At 38.7% G+C, this 16,874-nt stretch overlaps 1 non-coding gene across 1 annotated transcript; it reads left to right on the top strand.

Annotated features, from left to right (window-relative positions):
- Positions 1 to 8,052: 8,052 nt before the first annotated feature.
- Positions 8,053 to 8,160, top strand: LOC130952452 (small nucleolar RNA R71). The gene has a single exon (XR_009074632.1). It is a non-coding gene; the product is annotated as a small nucleolar RNA R71 (small nucleolar RNA).
- The last annotated feature ends 8,714 nt before the right edge of the window (positions 8,161 to 16,874 follow it).

Here is a 16,874-nt window from a genome sequence, read left to right as displayed (position 1 = left end):
TTTAGTGATATTACTTGAATGCTATGAATGGATGAATTCTCATGAAATTTTGCAAGACTTTGATGCAATTGTTTGGATGATTTCAGGGAAGAGAGGCTAGGCAAGGAAGCAACAAAATCAATAAAGGAAGCTTGAAATTCAAATGGGACGTTTAAGCTCCAGTTTAAGCCTAAACTGGAGCTTAAACGCCAAAATCATGAGAAGAAAAGGAAATGCTGTAACTGGCGTTTAACCTCCAGTTTGACCTCAAACTGGAAGTTAAACGCCAGAATGAGAGAAGGGCACTAAGGAGCATTCCACGTTTAACCTCCAGTTTGACCTCAAACTGGAGGTTAAACGCCAGAATGATGATTTGAACCAAGGGAGCATTCCACGTTTAACCTCTAGTTTAACCTCAAACTAGAGGTTAAACGTGTTCGACACCTTCTTTTCTCACCAAGATGCATTCCACGTTTAACCTCCAGTTTGACCTCAAACTGGAGGTTAAACGCCAGAAGTAAGAAAGGCACCAGGAGCATTTCCACGTTTAAGCTCCAGTTTAACCTTAAACTGGAGCTTAAACGTGTTATATGGAACAGCTTGACCATGCCTTCTTCAAACGTAAATAACTTGAGCTACAAAACTCCAAAAGAGGCGATTCAAAATGCATTGGAAAGAAGACATCTAGAGCTTTCCAAGCATATATGGCATGCATGGTGGATACTAAAAATTGAGGGAGAAAACAGCCCCGTAATGTGCATAGAAGAGCATAGTACCAACATGCAATCAGGCCAGCTGACCTCTTCACCTTCCTTGGAGTATAACGTGAGCTATAGAGATCCAATTGAGGTGCTTCCAGTTGCGTTAGAAAGCTGACATCCATAGCTTTCCAACGAGGTATAATAGTCTATATTTGGCATCAAATTGGCAAGGTTGACAAGAGAACAAAGTGACGACTCAAGAAAGGGAGGTTAAACGTGTTCTATAGTGTGTTCTTCATTTCCAAGTTTAACCTCCAGTTTGACCTCAAACTGGAGGTTAAACGTGTTCGATAGTTTTTCTCCTCCAGGGTGTGTTCTTCATTTCCAAGTTTAACCTCCAGTTTGACCTCAAACTGGAGGTTAAATGTGTTCGATCCTAATTGCCTCCAGGGGTTGCTTTCTTCATTTCCAAGTTTAACCTCCAGTTTGACCTCAAACTGGAGGTTAAACGTGTTCGACTATGTACACTCCTGGGGTGCTTTCTTCCAATTCCACGTTTAAGTTTTAGTTTGACCTTAAACTGAAACTTAAACTTCAACTTAAACACCACCATTTGAAAAGGTTTCTGGGCCAATTATAGTGAAGTTTAAGTTAGCAATTGAGCACAAATATTAACTTAAACTTATTATGGCATGAAACCCAATTGAATATCATGGTTTATGGGATTGGGCTTGAAGAATTGATGAGTCTGGAGCATCCATTTGTTGAGTCTTGTGTCATTACTTGTTTATCACTAAGTTTGCTCAATAAATGTTACAGATTTGAATCACAGCCTCATCAGGATTATGGACCATAAACCCAAAGCAAAAGGAATTCAAGGAAAGGCCTCAAAGCCCAAGGAACACAACAGAAGCTCAATTTAGAAAGTGTATAAATAGGATAGAATTTAAGTTAGTTGAGACTTTTTGACATTTTAGGAACTTTTTTTTACACTTTGAAACTTTTCATATTGTGTAATTGAATTCTGAGCTATGACTCACTAAACCCCTTTCATTGGGTTAGGGAGCTCTATTGTAATTCAATGAATCAATAATAGTTTTATCTTCTTCTTCAATCTTTTCTCTTGAATTTTGTTAGAAAGCTTCTCGATCTAACTCCATTGGGTAGTTGTCTTGGGAAAGAAACTACCCATAATTGGAATCCTTCGGAACCTTGGGAAAGGAATGATGGATTCATGCTAGAGAAGCTTTCTCACAGTGAATTGGATTGGGGTTTGGATGGATATAGTGACATGTAATCCTACCAAATTGTGGTCCATGAAATTGTGTGGTATAATCAGTGATCAAGCTACATCTCTTCTTATGAACATTTAAACCAAGGGATTGGGAATTTGTTTGTTTTTAGAGAGAATTGGTGAGCCAAGGAATTGGGATCCAATCATATAAGATTGCCAAGCAAAATACAATGAATGCGTTGGTTGAGGAAGAGATGAACATTTTGATTCGGAGATTTCAATATCTCCTAACCCCAATGAACTCCCCATTTCTGATCTCCACTTTCTATTTACCTTCTGCAACTTTCAATTCATGCCATCACCCCAATTCCCTTTTTAATTTCAGCAATTTAACTTTTAGCACTTAATTTCTCGCAATTTAAGATTCTGCTAATTTCATTTCCTTGCAATTTACATTTCCCGCCAATTTACTTTATGCAATTCACATCGAATTCTTGATTTCGCTCAACTAACCAAACTTCTATTTCGAATTGCTCACTCAACCAATCCTTGTGGGATTCGACCTCACTCTATTGTGAGTTTTTACTTGACGATAACCGGTGCACTTGCCGGAAGGAATTTTGCCGATCGTGCAATTTCCTTAATCGTAGCTATACTCAGTTTATAGCGCATCAGTTGTTCTTATATTTTGTTGTAGATCTAATATTGTTCCTTCTACTTTCTTCCAATTCAATAAAAGGTAATTCATAATAAATGTGTTTCTTTTAATTGTTGTTGTTAATTCATTGCAATAAATGTTGTTAGATTCTATTCTTGTTGTCAATTTGCTTTGCTTTTCTTTTGTGCCTTCCAAGTGTTTGTTGAAATGCTTGGTTGGATTTTAGTATAGATTTTGTTCCTCTTGGCCTAGGTAGAGTAATTAGTGACTCTTGAGTTATCTAATTCCTTTGTTGATTGATAATTAGAAGTTGCTAATTGATTTGAATGCCTCTAAAGCTAGTCTTTCTTTTAGGAGTTGATTAGGACTTGAGGAATCAAATTGATTCATCCACTTGACTTTCCTCCATGGTTAGAGGTTAACTGGTGCACGAAATTGTGATCACTACAACTTCGCACAACTAACCAGCAAGTGCACTGGGTCGTCCAAGTAATACCTTACGTGAGTAAGGGTCGATCCCACGGAGATTGGTGGTATGAAGCAAGCTATGGTCACTTTGTAAATCTCAGTCAGGCAGACTCAAATGTATGATGATGATAAACGAAAATAAAGATAAAGATAGTGATACTTATGTATATCATTGGTGTAAGAGCTTCAGACAAGCGTATGAAGATGCCTTCCCTTCCGTCTCTCTGCTTTCCTACTGCCTTCATCCAATCCTTCTTACTCCTTTCCATGGCAAGCTCGTGTAGGGTTTCACTGTTGTCAGCAGCTACCTCCCATCCTCTCAGTGAAAGCGATTGCATATGCTCCGTCACAGCATAGCGGAATTCATCTGTCGGTTCTCAATCAGGCGCGGAATAGAATCCAGTGATTCTTTTACGTTGTCACCAACGCCCCGCCCTCAGGGTTTGAAGCACGTCACAGTCATTCAGTCATTGAATCCTACTCAGAATACCACAGACAAGGTTAGACCTTCCGGATTCTCTTGAATGCCGCCATCAGGTCCTGCCTATACCACGAAGACTCCGAAGAATCCAAGAGATATTCACTAAGCCTCGGATGCTTGTAGAACAAGAATGGTTGTCAGTCACCTTGTTCATGGGTGAGAATGGTGATGGGCGTCAATCATCACCTTCATCATGTTGAAGAACAAGTGATATCTTGGACAAAGAACAAGCGGAATTGAAAAGAAGAACAATAGTAATTGCATTAATACTCGAGGTACAGCAGAGCTCCACACCTTAATCTATGGTGTGTAGAAACTCCACCGTTGAAAATACATAAGAACAAAAGTGATCATTGGTTTCGGCCCCAAAGAGGGAACCAGAAGAACCAAGATGAAAATACAATAGTAAAGGGTCCTACTTATAGAAAACTAGTAGCCTAAGGTGTACAGAAATGAGTAAATGACATAAAAATCCACTTCCGGGCCCACTTGGTGTGTGCTTGGGCTGAGCAATGAAGGAATTTCGTGTAGAGACTTTTTCTGGAGTTAAACGCCAGCTTTCATGCCAGTTTGGGCGTTTAACTCCAAATTTTATGCCAGTTCCGGCGTTTAACGCTGGAATTTCTGTAGGTGACTTTGAGCGCCGGTTTGGGCCATCAAATCTTGGGCAAAGTATGGACTATCATATATTCCTGGAAAGCCCAGGATGTCTACTTTCCAACGTCGTTGAGAGCGCGCCAATTGGGCTTCTGTAGCTCCAGAAAATCCACTTCGAGTGCAGGGAGGTCAGAATCCAACAGCATCTGCAGTCCTTTTAAGTCTCTGGATCAGATTTTTGCTCAGGTCCCTCAATTTCAGCCAGAAAATACCTGAAATCACAGAAAAACACACAAACTCATAGTAAAGTCCAGAAAAGTGAATTTTAACTAAAAACTAATAAAAATATAATAAAAACTAAACTAAAACTACTAAAAACATACTAAAAACAATGCCAAAAAGCGTATAAATTATCCGCTCATCACAACACCAAACTTAAATTGTTGCTTGTCCCCAAGCAACTGAAAATCAAATAAGATAAAAAGAAGAGAATATACTATAGACTCCAAATTATCAATGAAACATAGCTCCAAATTAGATGAGCGGGACTAGTAGCTTTTTGCCTCCAAACAGTTTTGGCATCTCACTTTATCCTCTGAGGTTCAGAATGATTGGCTTCTTTAGGAACTTAGAATCCAGATAGTGTTATTGATTCTCTTAGTTAAGTATGATGATTCTTGAACACAGCTACTTTATTGAGTCTTGGCCGTGGCCCAAAGCACTCTGTCTTCCAGTATTACCACCGGATACATACATGCCACAGACACATAATTGGGTGAACCTTTTCAGATTGTGACTCAGCTTTGCTAGAGTCCCCAATTAGAGGTGTCCAGGGTTCTTAAGCACACTCTTTTTGCTTTGGATCACAACTTTATTTCTTTCTTTTTCTTTTTCTCCCCTTTTTCGTTTTTTTTTTTTTCGCTTGCTTCTCTTTTTTTTTTGTATTCACTGCTTTTTCTTGCTTCAAGAATCATTCTTATGATTTTTCAGATCCTCAGTGACATGTCTCCTTTTTCCTCATTCTTTCAAGAGCCAACAATTTTAACATTCATGAACAACAAATTCAAAAGACATATGCACTGTTCAAGCATACATTCAGAGAACAAAAAGTATTGTCACCACATCAAACTAATTAAGCCAGTTTTAAAGATAAATTTGAAATCCTGTACTTCTTGTTCTTTTGTGATAAAAACAGTTTTCATTTAAGAAAGGTGATGGATTCATATGCATAGCTTTAAGGCATAGACACTAAGACACTAATGATCATAAGACACAAACATAGATAAGCATAAGCATGAAGATTTCGAAAAACAGAAAAATAAAGAACAAGGAGATTAAAGAACGGGTCCACCTTAGTGATGGCGGCTTGTTCTCTTGAAGATCTTATGGAGTGCTTGAGCTCCTCAATGCCTCTTCCTTGTCTTTGTTCTTGGTGCTCCACCCTTAGTTGTCCCATGTTTGGAACTCAATTCTCCTAGGGAGGTGTTCAGTTGCTCCCAATAGTCTTGTGGAGGAAAGTGCATCCCTTGAGGTATCTCAGGGATCTCATGATGATAGGGGTCTCTTGTTTGCTCCATCTTCTTCTTAGTGATGGGCTTGAGGTCATGCCTTCTCAGTTGAACCGGCTTTGGATGCCATAAATGGTTATGGAAAAACAAAAAGCAATGCTTTTACCACACCAAACTTAAAAGGTTTGCTCGTCCTCGAGCAAAGGAAGAAAGAAGAAGAAGAAGAAATGGAGGAGAAGGAGAGTGGTAGAGGTGATTGGTGAATGGGTGAAGAAGAAGAGAGAGTGGTGGGGTTGGTGGGGATCCTGTGGGGTCCACAGATCCTAAGGTGTCAAGGAAAAGTCATCCCTGCACCAAATGGCCATCAAAATCACGTTTTGTGCCAATTCTGGCGTTAAACGCCGGGCTGGTGCCCATTTCTGGCGTTTAACGCCAGGTTCTAGCCCTTTCCTGGCGTTTAACGCCAGTCTGGTGCCCCTTTCTGGCGTTAAACGCCCAGAATGGTGCCAGACTGGGCGTTAAATGCCCAACTGCTAGCCTCACTGGCGTTTAAACGCCAGTGAGTTCTTCCTCCAGGGTGTGCTGTTTTTCTTCCTGTTTTTCATTCTGTTTTTGCTTTTTCAATGATTTTTGTGACTTCTTATGATCATCAACCTACAAAAAAGATAAAATAACAAAAGAAAATAGTAAACTATAAAACATTGGGTTGCCTCCCAACAAGCGCTTCTTTAATGTCATTAGCTTGACAGAGGTCTCTCATGGAGCCTCAGAAATACTCAGAACCGTGTTGGAACCTCTCAACACCAAACTTAGAGTTTGAATGTGGGGGTTCAACACCAAACTTAGAGTTTGGTTGTGGCCTCCCAACACCAAACTTAGAGTTTGACTGCGGGGGCTCTGCTTGGCTCTGTTTTGAGAGAAGCTCTTCATGCTTCATCTCCATGGTGACAGAGGGATATCCTTGAGCCTTAAACACAAAGGATTCTCCATTCACTTGAATGATCAGTTCACCTCTATCAACATCAATCACAGCCTTTGCTGTGGCTAGGAAGGGTCTGCCAAGGATGATGGTTTCATCCATGCACTTCCCAGTCTCTAGGACTATGAAATCAGTAGGGATGTAATGGTCTTCAACCTTCACCAAAACATTCTCTACAAGTCCATAAGCTTGTTTTCTTGAGTTGTCTGCCATCTCTAGTGAGATTTTTGCAGCTTGTACCTCAAAGATCCTTAGCTTCTCCATTACAGAGAGGGGCATGAGGTTTACACTTGACCCTAAGTCACACAAGGCCTTCTTGAAGGTCATGGTGCCTATGGTACAAGGTATAGAAAACTTCCCAGGATCCTGCCTCTTTTGAGGCAGTTTCTGCCTAGACAAGTCATCCAGTTTTTTGGTGAGCAAGGGAGGTTCATCCTCCCAAGTCTCATTTCCAAATAACTTGTCATTTAGCAACTTGCTCTTCAGTGACATACTCATCCTCTTCAGAGGAAGAATACTCATCAGAACTCATGAAATGCAGAAGTAAGTCCAATGGAATCTCTATGGTCTCATTTTGAGCCTCAAATTCCCATGGTTCCTCATTGGGAAACTCAGTGGAGGTTGGTGCACGCCCATTGAGGCCTTCCTCAGTGGCGTTCACTTCCTCCCTTTCCTCTCCAAATTTGGCCATGTCTATGGCTTTGCACTCTCCTTTTGGATTTTCTTCTGTGTTGCTTGGGAGAGTACTTGGAGGGAGTTCAGTAACTTTCTTGCTCAGCTGTCCCACTTGTCCTTCCAAATTCCTAATGGAGGACCTTGTTTCATTCATGAAACTTTGAGTGGTTTTAATTAGATCAGAGACCATGGTTGCTAAGTCAGAGGGGTTCTGCTTAGGATTCTCTGTCTGTTGCTGAGAAGATGATGGAAAAGGTTTGCCATTGCTAAACCTGTTTCTTCCTCCATTATTATTGAAACCTTGTTGAGGTCTCTCTTGATTCTTCCATGAGAGATTTGGGTGGTTTCTCCATGAAGAATTATAGGTGTTACCATAGGGTTCTCCTAGGTAATTCACCTCTTCCATTGAAGGGTTCTCAGGATCATAAGCTTCTTCCTCAGATGAAGCCTCCTTAGTACTGTTTGGTGCATTTTGCATTCCAGACAGACTTTGAGAAATCAAATTGACTTGTTGAGTCAATATTTTATTCTGAGCCAAAATGGCGTTCAGAGTGTCAATCTCAAGAACTCCTTTCTTCTGACTAGTCCCATTGTTTACAGGATTCCTTTCAGAAGTGTACATGAATTGGTTATTTGCAACCATTTCAATGAGCTCTTGAGCTTCTGTAGGCGTCTTATTCAGATGAAGAGATCCTCCAGCAGAGCTATCCAAAGACATCTTGGATAGTTCAGAGAGACCATCATAGAAAATACCTATGATGCTCCATTCAGAAAGCATGTCTGAGGGACATTTTCTGATTAATTGTTTGTATCTTTCCCAAGCTTCATAGAGGGATTCTCCATCCTTCTGTCTGAAGGTTTGGACTTCCACTCTAAGCTTACTCCATCTTTGTGGTGGAAAGAACTTTGCCAAGAAGGCATTGACTAGCTTTTCCCAAGAGTCCAGGCTTTCTTTAGGTTGAGAGTCCAACCATATTCTAGCTCTGTCTCTCACAGCAAAAGGGAATAGCATCAGTCTATAGACCTCAGGGTCTACCCCATTGGTCTTGACTGTGTCACAGATTTGCAAGAATTCAGCTAAAAACTGATGAGGATCTTCCATTGGAAGTCCATGGAACTTGCAATTCTGTTGCATTAGAGAAACTAATTGAGGCTTAAGCTCAAAGTTGTTTGCTCCAATGGCAGGGATAGAGATGCTTCTCCCATAAAAATCAGGAGTAGGTGCAGTAAAGTCACCCAGCACCTTCCTTGCATTGTTTGCATTATTGTTGTTTTCGGCTGTCATGTCTTCTTCTTCTTTGAAGAATTCGGTCAGGTCCTTTAAAGAGAGTTGTGCTTTGGCTTCTCTTAGCTTTCTCTTCAAGGTTCTTTCGGGTTCAGGGTCAGCTTCAACAAGAATGCCTTTGTCTCTGCTCCTGCTCATATGAAAGAGAAGAGAGCAAGAAAATATGGAATCCTCTATGTCACAGTATAGAGATTCCTTGAGGTGTCAGAGAAAGAAAAATGGAAGACAGAGGTAGAAAATTCGAACTTATCAAAGAAGATGGAGTTCGAATTTTGCATTAAGGGATAGTGTTAGTCCAAAAATAGAAGGATGTGAGAAGGAGGAAAGTAATTTTCGAAATTTAAGTGAAAGATTTTGAAAACATTTTGAAAAACACTTAATTGATTTTCGAAAATAAGAGTGGAAAAGAAATCAAGTGATTTTTGAAAAAGATTTTGAAATTAGAAGTTAAAAAGATTTGATTGAAAACTATTTTGAAAAAGATGTGATTAAAAAGATTTGATTGAAAAGTTATGGTTTTAAAAAGATGTGATTGAGAAGATATGATTTGAAAACAATTTTAAAAGATATGATTTGAAAACAATTTTAAAAGATATGATTTGAAAACAATTTTAAAAGATATGATTTTAAAAATTAATGACTTGCCTAACAAGAAAAGATATGATTCAAACATAAAACCTTCCTCAACAGAAAAGGCAAAAAATGTTCAATCAAATCATTAATTGTTAGTAAGTATCTTTGAAAAAGGAAAGAAATTGATTTTGAAAACATTTGATTGAAAAGATATGATTTGAAAAAGATTTGATTTTGAAAAACTTTGAAAACTTGAAAAAAATTGATTTTGAAAACAAAATCTTCCCCCTTAGCACCATCCTGGCGTTAAACGCCCAGAATGGTATCCATTCTGGCGTTTAACGCCCAAACCTATACCCTTTTGGGCGTTAAACGCCCAACCAGGCACCCTGGCTGGCGTTTAAACGCCAGTCTGTCTTCTTCACTGGGCATTTTTGAATGCTCAGCTTTTTCTGTGTGATTCCTCTGCAGTATGTTCTGAATCTTCAATTCTCTGTATTATTGACTTGAAAAGACACAAATTAAAAATATTTTTGGATTTTTAATAATGAGGAATAATCAAAATGCAATTAAAATCAAATAACAATGCATGCAAGACACCAAACTTAGCAGTTTGTATATATGAGAAACAACAAAACACTCAAGTCAATAGAATTCAAAGTTCAAAACAAGGAAATCATCAAGAACAACTTGAAGATCAATGAGGACACATGCATGAATGCAATAAGAACAGAAACATGCAATTGACACTAAACCTAAGATGAGACTCTAGACTCAAACAAAAAATATTTTTGGATTTTATGATTTTGTAATTTTTTTGGGTTTTTTTTTCGAAAATTAAGTGAAAAGGAAAATAAAGGTATCAAAATTCTTAATGAGAATTCCAGGAATCATGCAATGTTAGTCTAAAGCTTTAGTCTAAAGGAATTAGACATAGCTAGCTAAGCTTCAGCAAGACATTGCATTCAAGAGCTAAATTGATGATGATCAATCAGCTTTGGTGATGTTAAGAACATCACCTTGAAACACTAGAATTCATTCTTAAGAACTCTGAAGAAAAATACCTAATCTAAGCAACAAGATGAACCGTCAGTTGTCCATACACAAGAACAATCCCCGGCAACGGCGCCAAAAACTTGGTGCACGAAATTGTGATCACTACAACTTCGCACAACTAACCAGCAAGTGCACTGGGTCGTCCAAGTAATACCTTACGTGAGTAAGGGTCGATCCCACGGAGATTGGTGGTATGAAGCAAGCTATGGTCACCTTGTAAATCTCAGTCAGGCAGACTCAAATGTATGATGATGATAAACGAAAATAAAGATAAAGATAGTGATACTTATGTATATCATTGGTGTAAGAGCTTCAGACAAGCGTATGAAGATGCCTTCCCTTCCGTCTCTCTGCTTTCCTACTGCCTTCATCCAATCCTTCTTACTCCTTTCCATGGCAAGCTCGTGTAGGGTTTCACTGTTGTCAGCAGCTACCTCCCATCCTCTCAGTGAAAGCGATTGCATATGCTCCGTCACAGCATAGCGGAATTCATCTGTCGGTTCTCAATCAGGCGCGGAATAGAATCCAGTGATTCTTTTGCGTTGTCACCAACGCCCCGCCCTCAGGGTTTGAAGCACATCACAGTCATTCAGTCATTGAATCCTACTCAGAATACCACAGACAAGGTTAGACCTTCCAGATTCTCTTGAATGCCGCCATCAGGTCCTGCCTATACCACGAAGACTCCGAAGAATCCAAGAGATATTCACTAAGCCTCGGATGCTTGTAGAACAAGAATGGTTGTCAGTCACCTTGTTCATGGGTGAGAATGGTGATGGGCGTCAATCATCACCTTCATCATGTTGAAGAACAAGTGATATCTTGGACAAAGAACAAGCGGAATTGAATAGAAGAACAATAGTAATTGCATTAATACTCGAGGTACAACAGAGCTCCACACCTTAATCTATGGTGTGTAGAAACTCCACCGTTGAAAATACATAAGAACAAAAGTGATCATTGGTTTCGGCCCCAAAGAGGGAACCAGAAGAACCAAGATGAAAATACAATAGTAAAGGGTCCTACTTATAGAAAACTAGTAGCCTAAGGTGTACAGAAATGAGTAAATGACATAAAAATCCACTTCCGGGCCCACTTGGTGTGTGCTTGGGCTGAGCAATGAAGGAATTTCGTGTAGAGACTTTTTCTGGAGTTAAACGCCAGCTTTCATGCCAGTTTGGGCGTTTAACTCCAAATTTTATGCCAGTTCCGGCGTTTAACGCTGGAATTTCTGTAGGTGACTTTGAGCGCCGGTTTGGGCCATCAAATCTTGGGCAAAGTATGGACTATCATATATTGCTGGAAAGCCCAGGATGTCTACTTTCCAACGCCGTTGAGAGCGCGCCAATTGGGCTTCTGTAGCTCCAGAAAATCCACTTCGAGTGCAGGGAGGTCAGAATCCAACAGCATCTGCAGTCCTTTTAAGTCTCTGGATCAGATTTTTGCTCAGGTCCCTCAATTTCAGCCAGAAAATACCTGAAATCACAGAAAAACACACAAACTCATAGTAAAGTCCAGAAAAGTGAATTTTAACTAAAAACTAATAAAAATATAATAAAAACTAAACTAAAACTACTAAAAACATACTAAAAACAATGCCAAAAAGCGTATAAATTATCCGCTCATCATTAACTAAGTGGGAGTGATGGACAATTTGTTATCACAATTGAGGAGGATAACTAGGATAGGACTTCTAGTTCTTATATCTTGCCAAGAGCTTTATTAGTTGTTAGTTTATTTTTTTGCCATTTATATTTCTTGTCTAAAATCTCAAAAACCCCAAAATAACTCACAACCAATAACAAGACACTTTATTGTAATTCCTAGGGAGAATGACCCGAGGTTTGAATACTTCAGTTTATAAATTTTAGGGGTTTGTACTAGTGACAAACAACTTTTTGTATGAAAGGATTATTGATTGGTTTAGAAACTATACTTGCAACGAGAATTCATTTGTGAAATTCTATACCATCAAAAAATCCAATCATCAGTAGGATGGCTTTTGGTTGAACTTTTCTTCTTTATGGATATTGTCCTTCTTTTCTTGGTCACCATCCTCTTTTTAGTGATCATGTTGATTGCCTTCACCACCTTGATTTCAGGACTTGAGTATTGTATGATGGTTGGAGCATCCTCTTCATCAAGTGCTTCTTGAATTGGTGGTTCAATAAACTCACCCTCTATGCAACTCTCTATTTTATTGGAGTGTGGGCTCCCTTGATTGACCTCATCCTTCTTCATAGGAATGTCACTTGGTATGGGTGTCTCCTTTTCTTGTTCTTCTGATTCCTCTCTTGGGTTTGCCATGGTGTCACTAAGAGAATCATGGGTATGGATTTGCTTTGATAAATATCCAACTTGTGCCTCAAGCTTCTTAATGGCAACCCCCCGGTTCTGTATAATGGATTTTACTTCATCTTTGAAAGTCCTCATGTCCTTAGATTCTTCCAAGAAAATTGCCAATAGGTTCTCTATCCTTGATAGCTTATCCTTGAGGGGAGGGTGTGCAACTGGGTTGGAATTTGGAGGTTGAGGGTGGATATTTTGTGAATGGAATTGGTTGTTTTGTGGTTGTATGTTCTGAGAGTGGTATGACTTTTGTGGGTAATGATATGGGTTTTGTGGACTGTTAGAAGAATTTTGTGTGTAATGGAATGAATTGTGTGAATTTGGAGTAGACTTTTGTGGTGAGGCATACTCAAATGATGAAGAATTTAGGCATGTAAAACTTGGAGGTGAGGTTGTATAATTGAGAAGTGATGGCTCTTGATGAATGAGGTATGAATGAGTGAAATCTCTTTGATTTTGATCTTCCCAGCCATAACTTGAGTAGTGATCAATTTCACCAAAATATGGACCATTTTGTGGCTCTGGAAAGTATCCCATTTCATGTTCTTGATACTCCCACCTACCATGACCATAGTAAAGTGGATCATTCTGTGGTGGTGGAGAGTTTCCCATGAAATTTGATTGACTACAATATGATGGATGCTCCTTTCTTTCCTACAAAAAGCTCTATCTCAAACAATAATCACCAAAAGAAATTAGAATCTCTATTGTAATAACTGAGGGATTCTTAGTGAGGAAATATCACAAACAGTTAGTTAGCAAAAGAAAATAAAGAAACAAAAGAAAACAGAGAAAAAAGAAAAGTGTCTAATATAGTAGATCAATCAACCGGTAGTTTGTTAATCACAATTAATCCCCGGCAACGGCGCCATAAACTTGATGCACAGAAACTTGTCTCTCAACAAATTTTCCTTCGACAAGTATACCGAATTGTCCTCAAGTAAAAACTCACAATAGAGTGAGGTCGAATCCACAAGGATTAACAGATTAAGCAATCAATGGTTAATTGATTATCCTAGTTAGACAAATCATATTGGAGTGATGAGTAACAAGGAACTGTAAATGGCATAAAAGTAAAGAAAGCAATAAAGTGCAGAAAAGTAAAATGGTAAGAAAAGTAAATGTAAGAACTAAAAATAAAATGAACATTGGGATCAAGAGATATTGCAATCCTCCGGATCAGGTTCATTCTCATCTCTTCTTCAATTAATGCATTCATTGATCTCCTTGGAAATCTTAAGTGATTGGATCCCAATTCCTTGGCAATCCAATCTCTCTAAGCTTGAACAATTTCCCAATTCCTTGATTTAATTGCTCCTGGGAAGAGATGAAGTTTGGTCACTGATTATACCACACACATTCATAGATCAAAGTATTGGTAGGATTAAATGTCACAATATCCATCCAACCCCCAACCTAATCCAATGTGAGAGAGCATTTCTAGCATGATTTCCTCATTCCTCTTCCAAGGTTCAGAGGAAATCCAAGTATGAGCAATTTCCCTTCCGAGACAATTACCCAATTAAATGAAGATTGGTGCACGAAATTGTGATCATCAATGGCGCCATCAGCATGGTACGTGATGTGTTGAAAACGATCCAACACAAAACTCACCGGCAAGTGTACCGGGTCGCATCAAGTAATAATAACTCACATGAGTGAGGTCGATCCCACAGGGATTGAAGGATTGAGCAATTTTAGTTTAGTGGTTGATTTAGTCAAGCGAATCAAGCATTGGTTGAGTGTTTTGTATCCAACAGTAATTAAACAACAGGAAATGTAAAGGGAGAAGGGGAGGATTGCAGAAATTAAAAGGAACTGAAAGTAAAAGGACTGAATCTTAAAGAACAAGAAATTAAATGACTGAAACTTAAAGTACAAGAAATGTAAATTGCAGTAACTTAAAGTGTAAGGAATGTAAATTGCTTGAATAAAAAAGGGATTTGAGGACTGGGATATCAGAATCTAAGCAAAGAGAAATTGAATTGCAACAATTGATAGAGCAGAAATTGAATTAGAAGTAATTAGAACTCAAACAGTAAGGAAATTAATTGTAGCAGAGGTTCACAGAAGAACCAAAAAAGAAAATGGGATCTCAGGACTCCAGAGACTAGATAGCAAAGTCTAGATCTCAATTGCCTTCCCAGATCCAAATTCACAAAGCAATTAACAAGAAATTAAAGAGGAAGCAGTAAAGGAAATGTAATTGAACTCAATTGTGCAGAAGATTGATTAAAGAGATCTTGAATAGAGATTGAGACAGAAATTCCTCAATTCTTCACACCCAAGACTCAAACAAGAAAAGTAAAAATGCTCAAGCAAGAATGAGGAAGAAGAGAGATCAATTCTCCTCCTCAATTCTCTGAAATCTCAGTTCCTTGCTCTCAATGAAGTCTCAAAATTTCAAAATCAAAAGAAGCTCTCAATTCCAAAGTCCAAAGAAAGGTCCTAATTACATCAAACTAACTCCTATTTATACACTTTCTATTCTTGGATTTTGGAATTTGGATGGGCTTTTAATTTGGTGAAGAAATGAATTAAATTGGATTTTTAATCCAATTTTCAGCCCAAGAAAGGTTGCTTCCAGGAGGCTGCCTGATGACAAGTCATCTTAGCCTAGTTTCACTAGCCTTTTTCTTTTGTTTTCACTTGAATTATGCACTTTCTTGAGGTCTAAGCAATCCAATTTGGGTAGATTTTCATGCTTCCTTTGATTGAATCAACCATAGATGAATTAATGCAATTTCATGAGGTTTTATGCTATATTTGTTACATATTGTGAAAGAATGAATATCTCATGATTTTGAGCATAGCTTTTATGTGTTTGGTTGATTAATGATAGGTGAAAAAAGCTTGGAGAAAGGTTGAAGCAAGAAGGAATGGCTAGGAGGAAGAGAGGACAAAAAGTTTGAGCAAAAGTTTGCCTCAAACTTTAGCTCAAACTTTTGGAATAAGTGAAAATGAACCAGGAAGCAAAAAGCTGGACCAAAAGTTAGCCTCAAACTTTTGCACAAACTTTTGGGTGAAAAGTTTGCCCCAACGTTAGCCCCTAACTTTTGGGCTAACGTTGGCACATGCAAAACACTCCCTGGGGCACCAAAAGTTTGCGCCAACGTTAGCCCCTAACTTTTAGGCTAACGTTGGCGCATGAAAATCACTCCCTGGGCACCAAAAGTTTGCGCCAACGTTAGCCCCTAACTTTTAGGCTAACGTTGGCGCATGAAAATCACTCCCTGGGCACCAAAAGTTTGCGCCAACGTTAGCCTCTAACTTTTGGGCTAACGTTGGCGCATGAAAAACACAAAGGGGGAGCAAAAGTTTGCGCCAACGTTAGCCTCTAACTTTTGGGCTAACGTTGGCACCATAAGTGCACTAAGGAAGGCCAACGTTGGAGCAAAAGTTAGACCCCTAACTTTTGCACCAACGTTGGTATCAGCAAAAACATGGAGGCTGATATGAAAAGTTGGAGTAAAAGTTTGCCTCAAACTTTTACTCAAACTTTCGCAACATTCAAACCCGGTTCACTTGGTTCACTTCGGTTCCTCTCCAAACTCCAAGAGCAATCAACCAAGGCCTTTTTCAACCCAATTCCATCAAGAGCAAAGGCCCAATTCAAGGCTTGAAGACCATTTGAAGAAAGTGTATAAATAGCATAGGATTTAAGTTTTTCGGGGGGCTTTCCCTTGGGAGTTTTTCTTTTGAGTTTTCAGAATAGTTTTAGGAAAGCTTTTGGGGTATTGAGTGATCTTTAATTTCTTAGTCTCGGGGAAGGAGAATTCACTTCTCTTCCTCTTAGTTTTATTGCTTTCAATTTCAATTACAATTGTCTTGGATCTTGGGTTGGAGAATTGAAGGAATTCTGTTTCAATCTCATCCTTGGATCTCTCTGTTTCATTTTACTGCATAATTGAATTTCCGTTTCTGATTAATTGCTTCCTCTTCTACTTTCTTTGCAATTTACAATTCTTCATCTCCTTTGCAATTGTTCTTGTTGGATCTAGGAAGGCATTGAGATCTAGACTTGGTTTTCTAGTCTCTGGGTCCTGAGATCTGAATTCCAATTTTACTTTCCTTGTTTAATGCTTTTCAAGCTCAATTACATTTCTGTTTTAGATCCGATTAACTCCAAGTCATTTTCTATGTTCTCTGTTTGTTGCAATTTACTTTTCCTTGTTTAATTTCTGCAAATCCAACTCCCAATTCCCTTTACAATTCAAGCCATTTACATTTCTTGCAATTTAAGATTCTGCAATTTATATTTCTTGTGTTCTAAGTTTCTGCCATTTACTTTCTTGTTCTTTAAGATTCAGCACTTTAATTCCTTGCCCTCT

Source organism: Arachis stenosperma, chromosome 9, assembly GCF_014773155.1.
Source record: "Arachis stenosperma cultivar V10309 chromosome 9, arast.V10309.gnm1.PFL2, whole genome shotgun sequence".
In the NCBI taxonomy this organism is placed as follows: domain Eukaryota; kingdom Viridiplantae; phylum Streptophyta; class Magnoliopsida; order Fabales; family Fabaceae; genus Arachis; species Arachis stenosperma.
Note: the sequence above shows the minus strand (reverse complement) of the source record. Positions and strands in the feature narration are given on the sequence as shown.